The 12,940-nt window shown below is 50.8% G+C and overlaps 1 non-coding gene across 1 annotated transcript; it reads left to right on the top strand.

The window, feature by feature from the left end:
* Nucleotides 1–5,773: 5,773 nt before the first annotated feature.
* Nucleotides 5,774–5,880, top strand: LOC113185214 (U6 spliceosomal RNA). The gene has a single exon (XR_003301102.1). It is a non-coding gene; the product is annotated as a U6 spliceosomal RNA (small nuclear RNA).
* Nucleotides 5,881–12,940: the final 7,060 nt, after the last annotated feature.

Below are 12,940 nucleotides of genomic sequence, written 5' to 3'. Positions count from 1 at the left end.
GTCCCTCCAAAAGCCCTGTGCTGATGCAAGAGGTGAGATGATTATGAGAGCTGTGACCTAAGCCATGGACTGATCCATCTGGTGGATGAACCGAATCAACTAACTGGGTAGTACCTATAGGCAGGTGGGGGCGTGGCTAGAGGAGATAGACCTCAAAAGCACGAGCTCTGGGCCCTATTTGTTGCTGGCCCCTTGCTCTCTCTGTCTCTGTCCGTCTCCACTCTCTGCTTCCCGGCTGTCTGGACACAGCAACTTTCCTCCACCGTGGCGGTCCACCATGATGTTCTGCCTCACTTCAGCCCCAGAGTGACGGTGCTAGCTGTCCATGGACTGAGACTCTGAAACTGTGAACCCAAACGAAATTTCTGCTCTAGGTTGTTCTTGCCAGGTACTTTGGTCACAATGATGACAAGTTGACTGTCACTTGAGGACTAAGGTGCATCTGGCTTGCTGAGATAAAAACATCCCCAGCTCAGATGAGTAACAAAAAAATGACTCTTTCCAAACGATGAGGGCAAAAGCCAACTTTTACTGATAGAAATTCATAACATCAAAATGCTCCGCCCCTTCGACTCAGCCTCTGGAAGGCAAGTCTCCTAAGCAACACAGGCCCCGAGGCTTCAGTGACATCTTGCTACGTTCTCAAGCACAGCGAATGGGTTCTGGTTTCTATCTGATCATTGTGAGAACAGGATTGTGCTCAGGTCTGATACCTTAGTTGCCAGAACCTGTTTTCTCCAGGATCTTCTCAAGGTGCTTAATTAAGTCACGGCGTTTAAATCTGAAAATGAAGGGACATGCCATTACCCAGCGGAATCCCAAAGACACCAGGAAGTGGGGGGCACTGTGGCAGACAGGCAGGGAGCCCACGGTCTACACGGGAAGGAAAGGAACACACACCTGGGGAGAGACGCTCAGGTGCACAAGGAGTGTCCACGGGGGCCGTCAACCAGCCCAGACCATGGCGACATGGCCAGGCCCAGTGGGTGTGGGAGGGTGAGTCAGACTCAGAGGACACAGGCTGAACAACACAGAGCAAGCCTCAACTGTGAGTGGGGGCAGGACCCAGGATGCTCAAGCAGGGGCAGGCCCTGTCCCCACCACTCAGCCCCCACACCGCCCCAGCCCAACTGCTGAAAGAACTCCACCAGTTCCTCGGCCACCCACCTTGCTGCTTCCTTGATGGTGAACTCAACAAACTGCTTCTTGACTTCCACAGGGCCTCGCACTTCTTCAAGCAACTTGAAGATCTTTTCGTATTCTGAAGGTATTAAGAACACCTCAATATCGAGGAAGAAACAAAACTCAGTCTTGCCGTTTGTGGCCCTCGCTAATCCTGCCCTCTGGGCTGCAAAGGTACAGAGTGTGTGGGGCTGAAATGCTGAAATGGAGACCTCTGCACACAGCCACTAAAGAGTTCTAGGAAACAGCCACCATCAAAGACAAGACAGGAAAAGACGTACGGGGGACACACTAAGCAAAGTAGAGGGGAACCGTCGGATATTAGCGAGGACTCAACTCTGGCCGAGGCCGAGTCCACTCAGCCAGTTCCAAGCTCTTCTAAACCACAGGTTGAGAGAGCCTTCCTGCATTTTCATCGCCACCATCCTCCCGCCACTTACTTCGTCCAAACTGTCGAACTTCCTTCATGAGCTGATGTTTGATACCAACGTTGATTTCCTCAATACTCTGTGGAAATGGATCGGGCACCACCGCCACCATGGGCATGGCAGGAACTTCAGGGCCACGTGCAGAGGGGCCACTGCTCACGAATCCTGCCCCAAAGGGGTTTCCACCGGCCTGGAGAAGCAGCCCCCCTTGGCTGGGACCAGTGGAGGCCTCAGGAGGAGAAGCCAGTGGATAGAAGGGGACGCTGCCGGCTGCCATGCTTGTGGCCAAGGAGCCTCTCACTGTGGTGGGATCACTTTGCACTGTCTCTTCAGGGGCAACGCGGCTGGCAGTGGCATCTGGAAACCAATGGGGAGGCTCAGCCATGAGGCAGGTGGGCTTCACCACCCTACGCCCTACACGGGACATTTGCAAGCTCGTGTCCTGTGATTACTTTTCTCAGAGCAGCTGGGAGCACCAGAGAATTCTTGGACCTCAAAATTGGACATCGCGACACAGAGGACAGGGAAAGCACCTCCTAAGTTGTGGCCCTGTGACTGCATGCAGAAACACAGGGGACGGGACATCTATCAGTAAAACATTCACAGGGCCATGGCACCCATGAGTCTGTGTCCTGTGATGTACTTTAGGTGTCAAAAAGCTGGAAGGTTCACGTGGTGTCAAGATGCCTGATGGGATTCACGCTGAGTCACCAGAGATCCCTGTCAAGAGGACAGACCCTCCTCACTCATGTTTGGAGTATCCGAAAAAGGCATTTATGTCACTCAAGTGCGACACCTCTAATTACGCCACCCCCTTGGTGCCAGGAGCTGGCCACCAGCAATGAAGCAGACAGAAACTGCACCTGCCCTGATGGAACCTACCCCGAGATGGGAAGTCAGAGAGGAAGTGCATGGAGAGCAACAGGCCATCCCAGCTGGACTCCTGTTGGGGGAGATGTGGGCAGGGGAGTGGGAGGGGGCAGGGGAGTGGGAGGGGGCAGAGGAGTGGGAGGGAGCAGCAGAGGGGCCTCCGGGGCTGAGGGTGGTGGCAGGGCCTTCTGGGTGGTGTCCTCTGAGCAGAGCCTGAGGAGGAGACAGAGCAGGCTTGTGCAGACTTAGAGGGATAGTTCAGGCTGCAGTAAGGGTGAGGGTCAGAGGGGGACCTGCTGAGGACCAAGGAGTGGAGGAGAGAAGCAGAGAGACAGAGGAGGAGGCCCCCAGAACCCATGTGGGGCCACGCAGAGACTGTGGTCCACCGTCAGGACCAGGACCTGAGGTTGTGTTCTGTGTGCTTGGGAACATAGAGGACGATGCTCTTCCAGGAAGGACACACAACGGGCCCATTCCTTACCTGCTGACACCATCAGTCTGGCTGCAGGGGGAGAGGGGAGGGGTGAAAGGGGAGGAATGAGAAGCACAAGGACGGGAAAATGTTACTGGAACATAGTGGCAATCCATCATGTCAGAGTAGGAGCAAAGACTTGAGAAACATGGTGTGATTTTGAAGTCATCACAACAGTGAGATTGGAGAGGCAGATAAACGAAAGATCAGGATCCACCTCAAGGAAGGAAGAAGCCTGGAGAGATGGAAATCCCTGAACGTCCCCATCACGGAGCCAGTGAACAACGGTCAAATGCAGCTGAGAAATGACTGGCAATGCCAGCTGCCATGCTGGCCTTCTCCGCCCTGGTTTCTGTGGCGTGAGGAGGCAGGAGGCGAAGCCTCTGTTGGACAGTATGAGGGGAGGCCAGATTGAGGGCACGCTGTGTCCTGACCCACAGAAGAGCCAGGCAGAGAGGGCCTTCCCATGCATCCTCCTTTGCTGCCGCCCCCATCCTGCCCTGCAGGAAGCTGCTTCATGCTGGCCTCCTGCAGCCTCTCCCAATAGGTTCCTGTTCTCGGAGGTGCTGCATCTGACACGCCAACTGCAGGCTTGTCCACCCACCCAGGACACAATTACCATCTCCCTGGGTCTTGGTGGAGTCCTTCCAACGGGAGTGGCCCTCTCCTTCCTCCGGCACTGTCATCAGGGACATAGTGCTCCTCCGCTTGTGTGGTCTAGGACTCAGTCTAGGTCCGCCCGAGAATTCATCTGCTTTGTTAGCCATGGTTTTCTGAAACACACCAGTGGATACATTCTGCTCATTACTAAATGTGACCATCACGTAAGTGCCGGCAGACTCTGCAAGCACAAAGAATCGTGTGCTTGTGTCCCCGTGTGAGCTCACCCGTGGGCCAAGTTTGGCCATACCTCACAAACACTGTTCTCAGAAAACTGACCTTATGTGAGGCCAGTCTAGGTGGATCCTGGAGGAAGGTGGCATGCAAGGTGCTGCTCACACCCAGACATGGCTCATGATTAATTAGTACTTGTGGAATGAGCGGATATCAGCAACCACGTCGGAACACACAGTGACCTCAGTGAGTAACTCCCCACTATTCTGTGGCTACCCATGTTTGGAGATGGAATTCCTTGTCCTGTTCTCATGAGAGAGAGTTCATTACATACCACCACGCTGGCACTGAAAAGCTTGCATGTGCACCATGCAGTGTTGGTGGCAGGTAAAGGTGAGAGGCAGTGACAGAGAAGACTGAACTTAGTAAGGCCCTATTGTCCAGGCGAAACCCAAGACTCTCCCCAGCACTGCTGGAACAAAATCAGTACAACACGTTTTGTGAGCCTCCTGTATTACCCATGAAGAGGAGTGCAAAGAGGAGGAAAGAATTTTCCAGAGGTCATGGAATAACGGCCAGGAATTCCTTGTTTTATTTGCCATTACTTTTCCTTGTGGATTAGAATTATACAGGAGAATGAGATGCATTTTCATGTCCTCATCCATGCACACAGCATAACTTGTTCCAGTGCCTTCCATGTCTTAGCTGGCTATTTGGCAAAGCACAATTCTGGGAAGAGAAGATTTAGTGGTTAGGAAGGTTCAGCCCCCTTGGCAGGGATGGCTTGTCCTACAGGTAAACTGTTCCAGTCACAAGCACTCTGCCCCAAGAATCACCTGCTAAGCGAACCCCTCTGGACGTGAAGGAGGAACATCTGGGGAAGACAGGAAGATAAGTGACAGGGGTGGTCATCCCTGAGGCCAGCAAGAAAGGAAATGGAGGACTACTGAACTGCATAGGAGGAGGCTCCATGGGCTTCATTCAGTGACAGTTGCCAGGCACCTAGGAAGCAGGATAGAGCAAAAGAGCAATGCAGTCTGCCCAGCAGTACCAGGCTTCTCACTCCACCCTGGGCAGTTTGGCTCTCTGGAAAGCTCGTGTGACATTTCTGTGTGAATCAACACTTGTTGGAATTCTCAAGCCCCAGGAAGCTGCTAGACTGAAGTTTGAACCCAAAAGGCTGCACATCAGCCCGAGTCTCTGGTGATGATGTGAGAGCTGAGCAGCCCCTAGAGACATCACCCACCACCAAGTGACTCCATCTGCAGCCAGGGAACATGGCAACCCCGTGGGTTCTTCCTGCCTGTTATGGTTGGATCCCAAGCCATGGGCTAAAGGCTTGGTCCTCAGTGGGCTTCATTATTGGTTGGTGCTAGAAACTTTAGGAGGTGGAGCCGAGTTGGAAGCCATGGGTCACTGGGCGTGTGCCTTTACAGTGACACACATTTCTTCCCTCTCCCTCTTGCTGTCTCATACCCCCGCCCCCCAGCCCCATTCATCCTAAGCAGCGAGTGTGGGGCCCGTGTGGCCAACATGTTGAAACCCCATCTCAAAAATATAAATTAAACTGAAATCAACAGAAGTAAACGAGCTCTGAAGAATATATCTCATAACATAACATGTGGAATGCAGTACTAGAAAAGAAAAAAAATTCTGAAAATTCCTAAGCTGTGAGTTTCAGTAAGGTAAAAGAGGAGTACAAGAAATCCAAATGCAAAGAAAATAGGAGAAGGAGCTTTACTTTTATTGGCCGGGGGGGGGGTGGGTATGAGGGGGAAGCCGGGGTTGTAGCACAGGCAGGCAGGGGCTCTACCACTAACACCACTAACTTACACACCCAGCCCCACTTTACTATTTAAGGGGAAGCAGAGCTGATGAAACGGAATGAGAAAGCGACAACAGCAAAGACCAACATTGGCAAAGTGGATCTGTTAAAACACACACCAAAGGTAGACATGTCTGACTTCACCAAGCAACAAAAACCTTAGTGCTTCCTGGGGCAGTGCGTACGCTAAAATTGCAACGACTCAGAGAATATTAGCATGGCCCTTGAGCAAGGATGACATGCAAATTCGTGGAACATTCCATAAATTTTTAAGGAGAAGAGAGAAAAGGGGAAATTTTATCTGAAAATAAAGCATGCTAAGAGAAGGAAAAGAAGAGGTTGGGATTAATGTGAAAATTATGACTTCAGATTTGAAAAATGAGACGAAGCAGAAAACACTCGTAGAAAAAAATAAAATTCAATCCCATGTGAAAGAGAAAAATCTGAATGCTCTCACGTCTGGAAAAATTTTTGTCATGGTACCAGGGATTCAACCAACGGGCGCTTAACCACTGAGCAACACCCCCAACCCTTTATATTTCTTAATTTTGAGACAGGGTCTCAATGAGTTGCTTAGGGCCTTGCAAAGTGGCCGAGGCCGTCTTTGAACTCGAGATCCTCCTGCTCCAGCCTCCGTGAGCCACTGGGATGGTAGAAGTATTAACAAAGAAAAAATGCACACCTTCCAGTTCAGACATCTCCCTAATGAGTCCTCCAAATACTCAGGTGAGAAATGTGTTTTACACAAACTCCTCTGTAAAGTAGATAAAAGGAACAAGTTTTCGGCTCACTTTGTGAGGCCAGTGTCAACCTGATGCCAACAGCTAGCAAGGACATTAGAAGGAAAGAAAACCACGGGCCGACATCTGTCCTGACAACACTGATGAAAATCCTAAGTAAAATAAAAGCCAACCCAGTGCAACGAGAGATAAAAACACATACATCAAGGCATGGCACCATGGAATGCAGGAAGGCAAGACCTGTCCACATCCTCAGATCAGTCAGAGTTAACCACATTAACAACAGGAAGCAGAAGGAAATAAGGGAATTCACATGATCAATATTTATATTTTGGTTAATTTGCAACTCCTATTCATGATTGAAAACTATCAGTAACTTATAAGAGAAGGAAACCTCCTTAACCTAATAAAACCTTTCTCCCCCACCTCCAAAAACAAACCAACACCCCAAAACAATTCAATGAAAATTAAAAAAAAAAAAACCAACATGGAAGCACCCAAATTACAGGTGAAGTATTGCTCATTTTGTCCCTAAATTCGTCAACAAGATGAGGAGGATGTCTACCATATAGTCAATAAGGTCAGTTGAAGGTCCCCCAAGTGCACTGCAGGCAGATAAACAGGACAGTATAATGTTTCAAGTGGAACTTTCAATCTTTCTCTGAGGACATTTCTATGTAGGGAGAATACTCGGAAGGATACAACGCCACTGCAGGTAGGAAGTGACTGTAGGAAGTTGCTGGATCCAGCAACACTCTTCAAACACCACCAGCACATCCGTATAAGAGCAACAAGTCACCAGAAAGAAAATGTAAGCCCCACTGAAAACAGTGCCCAAATCACTGAAAATGTAGGCACACGTGTAATGATGATGTGCTGGGGCATTCCCCGAAGAGAAAAGAGCAGCATCGAGAGAAACTGAGGAGCTGCTTAAGTGGAGACAAATGGTCTTTCTGTGCTTGGGATGAGTCCTTGTTCAAGCCTAATGGTGGGGAGGGGGCGCTGCGCATGCCCAAATCCCAGCAGCCTGGGAGGTTGGGGCAAAGAGGATCTCAATTGCAAACCAGCCTCAGCAAATTAACGAGGCCCTGGTAAAATTACCAAGACCGGTTTCTAGATAAAATGTGAAAAAGGGGGGGGGGGGTCTGAGGAGATGGGTCAGTCGGAAAGCATGCCCGAGTTCAATTCTTATTCAAACTTTATGGTCACCAAGTGTGGTCATGCATGCCCGAATCCCAGCAGCTCAGGATCCTGAGGCAGGAGGATCGGAAATTCAAAGCCAGCTACAGCAACTTAGCTAGGCCTGGAGAAACTGTGCAATTCCTGTCACTAGATAAAATATAAATAGGGGAGGCTGGGTATGTGGCTCTGGGCCACAGCACCATCCAATTCGAGTTCAATCCCCTCTACCAAAACAAAAACCAACCAACCAACCAACCAACCAACAAGCTTTCTTGGTTCTTCCCAGAATGAAATCTTCTGGCAATCTTCTCTAAAATCTCACCATGCTCATTTTGCACAGACAAGCTGGTAATACAAAAAGGGAAACCAAAGTCTTAAACAATCCAAACGGTCTTTAAGAAATTAAACAACGGCTGGAAGACACATACTTCTAGATACTAGATTTACTATAAAAGCGAATCTAAGTCCAATCGCATGGTCCTGGAGCAAGATAGGCATATACACCAATAGAGCAGCACAGAGTCTCACAACAAATTTGGAAATAAAAAATAGCTGTATTTATTGCCCTGGGGCCAGAAAACCCTTGTGAGAAAAATAGGCGTGTTTTTCCCGGGCTACTCATCTGAGGTGCAGGGCCGAAGCCAGGCTCCCACGCATGCTGCGGGGAGGGGGGGCCTCTACCACTGAGCTGCGCCTGCAGCCCACCACCCTCCTTTTAACCAGCTCACTTCCTAGAGACCAGCAAAACCACACCCACAGCCCCCCTGGAAGCCAAAGCAGGGGGTTACCCTCATTGATTGGGGTGGGGGGCAAAGATAGATTTTCAAAGAATACAAACACCAACCATAAAAACTAGTCTGAATAATGACATGGGTAGTTTCTGTGCCGGTAAAAGACAGCATTTATGGTTGCCGTGGTGGCGCCCTTCTATAATCACACACACCAGGGGGCTGAGGCAGGTGGATCCCAGTCAGGCTGCCTGGGCAATTAAGCAAATGCCTGTGTCAAACTCGGGGTGTTTTGTTGTTGTTTGTTTGGGGTACCAGGGATTGAACTCAGGGGCACTTGAGCCACAACCCCAGCCCTGTTTTGTATTTTAGAGAGAGACGGGGTCTCACTGAGTTGTTTAGCGCCTCGCCATTGCTGAGGCCAGCTTTGAACTTGCCATCCTCCTGTCTCAGCCTCCTGAGCCTCAGGGATTACAGGCATGCACCAACCAGCCTGGCTCAAACTCTTTAAGAGAGGACTTAGGGTGTCCTTCAGTGGTGGTAGGGCACTCCTGAATTGAATCTCCAGTACCAGGGGAAAAAACCCTCTAAAACGAAAACAAAGATTTGAATCAAAACTCAAACTTGTGCTTTTGTCGATGTGCTTACGTACATAAAAGTATGTAAATCAAAAAATCCGAGTGGAACCCTGACATAGCAGAGCTCCATATTTCGCCACTCCTGCAAGTACAAACACGCCAATGGAGTTTGTGCAAAAGTCCTGAACACTGAAACCCTCCTCCAACTCATCAGAGAAATGCAAGTGCAGACAGAGGGGATGGCTGCACACCCGCCAGGGTGGCGGATGTTCCCCGGCGTGACTGACTGGGCAGCGCAGCTTCCAGTATGAGGGGCTACTGGAACCTTCCGACACCCGGATTCACACCCAGGCGCCCAAGACCACGGTGTCTGAAGAGCTCCGTGGGGGCTGAGGCCCAGCCACCCCTCGCCACAGCCCAGAGGTGCAGGCTTGCTCGCTGACAATGTGCCCCAGGCAAGGGCGGCGGGAATCCCCACCGGACAGACAGTGGCTGAGACCCAAGGCAGGCGAGATGACGCCGCCACCCCCACGCCGCGGAGCTGGACTGGCCAAGGCATGCACCTCACCTGGGGCTAAGAGCCGTCAGGAAAGAAGCCCCTTCTGTGTGGAGATCCACACTTCGGGGAGCAGTCCCAAGGTAAGGAGCGAAGCCCTGGTGGCCAGACAGCACGGAAGGAAGGGAAGAGTCCCCTCGTGGGGCTCACCCAGGACGCCAGGAACACTGCCCCCTTAAGGATGGCTGCTCGCCTGCAGAGAACTGCCACACGTGTGTGTGTGTGCGTGTGTGTGCGTGTGTGCGTGCGTGTGTGCGCGCGCGCGTGTGTGTGTGTGTGTGTGTGTGTGTGTGTGTAGAGAGAGAGAGAGGAGAGAGAGAGAGAGAGAGAGAGAGAGAGAGAGAGAGTCATCCGCACAGTGTCCCTCCCAGAACTGTGGGGGCTTCCTGAGGACCTCTGCAGAGCTGAGAAGGGGTGCCAAGGGAAAGCCCTCCTGGACTGAGCGCATCGCCTCACCAGGCGTCCATATAGGGCTGAGCAGAACCTCCCCAGGCTGCACTGAGACCCCCGTAATAAGCACACCTCCTGGGCTGAAGGACAGCACCCCAGGAAAAGTGGCCGCTCCACAGCTGAAACGCCCACCTCGTAAGGGAGCCTGGGATGAAGCACCTCCCCAAAGGGCAGGGAGGTTGGGGCGCACACACACACCCCCTCCCCGCAGTGGGCTTTCTAGAATGCGCCCCCTGGGGCATCTGCGGGTCAACAGGGGTGTTTTTCCGGAAGCTTCTGGTACATGCCTGCCAAGGGAGACCCAGGGATGTCGCTGGAACCAGAGTGTGGCTGGCCTCTGCGCCCTGCCCGGCCGGGTCCTGGGGGAGCCGCCTGCAGTGCCCAGAGCTCCGTGGGGGACACACCCGGTGACCGGCAGACCCTCCGGGTCAGCCACAGAAAACGGGGTGCGCCACTTTCCCTTCCCCTGTCTCTGGCGCCCTCCAGGCACCACCTTCTCTGACAACTGCCACAAGAAACATCTCCAAAGGAACCAGTACCTCTTCAGCTGAGCGGGATAAAAGCGTAAATTTGGAGCCCACCGGTAGTGCGAGCGCCACCCGACTGGACGGAGGACGCTGGTGGATCTTCCTACCGGGTAAAAAATTCGTAGGATCAAACCCCACGACTCCCCGTGAGGAAAAAACTAAAGCATTTGTGCGAGCCCGGTGCATCGCGCACACCTGTGATGTCAGGGGCTCAGGAAGCTGAGGCAGGAGGATTGCAAATTCAAAGCCGGCTGCACCAATTTAACAAGGCCAAGAGGTAGTTTGGGAGAACTGTCTCCAGATAAAATCTTAGAGGGGAGGGGGCTGGTGATGTGGCCCAGTGGGAAAGCAGCCTGGGATTCAATTCCTGGAACGGGGAAAAAAGGGGGGGGAGGGGCTGGGATTGTAGGATTGTAGCTCAGTGCTACAGCACGAGTGGAGCCTTGCGAGGCACTGGGTTCGAGCCCCGGCGCACATATAAATAAATAAATAATACGATATAAAAAAAAAAAATTGAAGCTTAAAAGAAAATAAAGGACTTGTTGGGAAGCGCGCTCCCCAGAACCGAAGGTACGCATTATTCCCAGGCAGAAGTTTAGAAGCGATCCTAATAGAGTCCAAGTGAGACGATGGCGGCCACTGTCTTTCTTGTGTGGACCACTGTGCTCCAGGGGTTCCCAGCTGGCACCTGCAGGTGGCAGGTGAAGCTGTTCCCACCCAGCGAGTTCTCTGGAACAGCCTTGAGAATGGCGCTTTTCAGGGGGTCGTCCTGCCTGCGGAGCAGTGACAATTGGGTCGGAATAGAGCTCTGAGGGCAGCCGCCCCTCCAGGGGGCAGACAGATGCTCCAGTCCTGAGCTCCCACAGAGTAAGATTGCGGGTTTCAAGGCTTCTGGGGAGGCGCGGGTGGGGGATGGCGATGGGGCAAGTTGAAGAAACACCACAGAGCTTGCTGGCCATGTTGAGAGTCCACCTTTGTGGCCCAAGAAAGGCTCTTGCTGTGGTTGCCAGCGTCTGGTTCTTTTTAGAGTTCTGAAAACCTGTGTTTTGTTTTGACTCTGCTGTGACACCGGGTCTCACTGTGTTGCCCAGGCTGTTGTGTGGGGCTCCTTCCGTCTCGGCCCAGGGAGAAGCTGCGACCACAGGAGGGCGCCCTTCCCTGGGGAAGACATTTACTCAGCTGACCAGTATTTCTGTTTTTTTTTTTTTTTTTTTTTTTTTTTTTTTTTTATGGTACAGTGTCTCCCCTGCCCACTTCAGTCCTGAGGATTGAACCCAGTGGTCTCTCCTACTCACCTACATTCCCAGCCCTTTAATTTTTTTTTTAAACAGTGTCTTGCTAAATTGCCCAGGCTACTCTGAAACTTGTGATCTTCCTGCCTCTGGATTCCTTGGATTACCTGCCCAGCATTAGTGGGTTTTGGAAATCCCTACTTCACTGTTCTGCAAAGTGGTTTTTACTATGTGGAACATTTTTTTTTTTATTGATTGTTCAAAACATTACAGAGCTCATGATATATCATCTTTCATACATTTGACTCTATTGGGTTTTGAACTCCCATTTCTACCCCAAATACAGATTGCAGAATCACATCGGTTACACACTCACATTTTTACATAATGGCATATTAGTGACTGTTGTATTCTGCTACCTTTCCTATCCCCTACTATCCCCCCTCCCCTCCCCTCCCCTCCCATCTTCCCTCTCTACCTCCTCTGCTGTTGTTCAGTTCTCTCCCTTTTTTCCCCTCCCCCTTGCCCTTCATAACCTCTTATAATTTTGTGTGTCATTGAAGGTCTCCTACCATTTCCATATGCTTTCCCTTCTCTCTCCCTTTCTCTCCCCCCATTCGTCTTTGTTTACTGTTAGTCTTTTCCTCATGCTCTTCCTTCCTGTTCTGTTCTTAGTGGCTATCTTTATATCAAAAAGGACATTTGGCATTTGTTTTTTAGGGCTTGGCTAGCTTCACTTAGCATAATCTGCTCTAATGCCATCCATTTCCCTGCAAATTCTATGATTTTGTCATTTCTTAGTGCTGCATAATACTCCATTGTGTATAGATGCCACATTTTTTTTATCCATTCATCTGTTGAAGGGCATCTAGGTGGGTTCCACCGTCTAGCTATTGTGAATTGTGCCGCTATAATCATTGATGTGGCAGTATCCCTGTAGTACGCTCTTTTAAGATCCTCAGGGAATAGTCTGAGAACGGCGATAGCTGGGTCAAATGGTGGATCCATTCCCAGCTTTCCCAGCAATCTCTATACTGCTTTCCAAATTGGCCGCACCAATTTGCAGTCCCACCAGCAGTGTACAAGTGTACCCTTTTCCCCACATCCTCGCCAACACTTGTTGTTGTTTGACTTCATAATGGCTGCCAATCTTACTGGAGTGAGATGGTATCTTAGGGTGGTTTTGATTTGCATTTCTCTGACTGCTAGAGATGGTGAGCATTTTTTCATGTACTTGTTGATTGATTGTATGTCCTCCTCTGAGAAGTGTCTGTTCAGGTCCTTGGCCCATTTGTTGATTGGGTTATTTGTTTTCTTATTGTTTAATTTTTTTAGT

Source organism: Urocitellus parryii, chromosome X, assembly GCF_045843805.1.
Source record: "Urocitellus parryii isolate mUroPar1 chromosome X, mUroPar1.hap1, whole genome shotgun sequence".
In the NCBI taxonomy this organism is placed as follows: domain Eukaryota; kingdom Metazoa; phylum Chordata; class Mammalia; order Rodentia; family Sciuridae; genus Urocitellus; species Urocitellus parryii.
The sequence above is the reverse complement of the archived record's forward strand: the minus strand, read 5'-3'. Positions and strand labels throughout refer to the sequence as shown.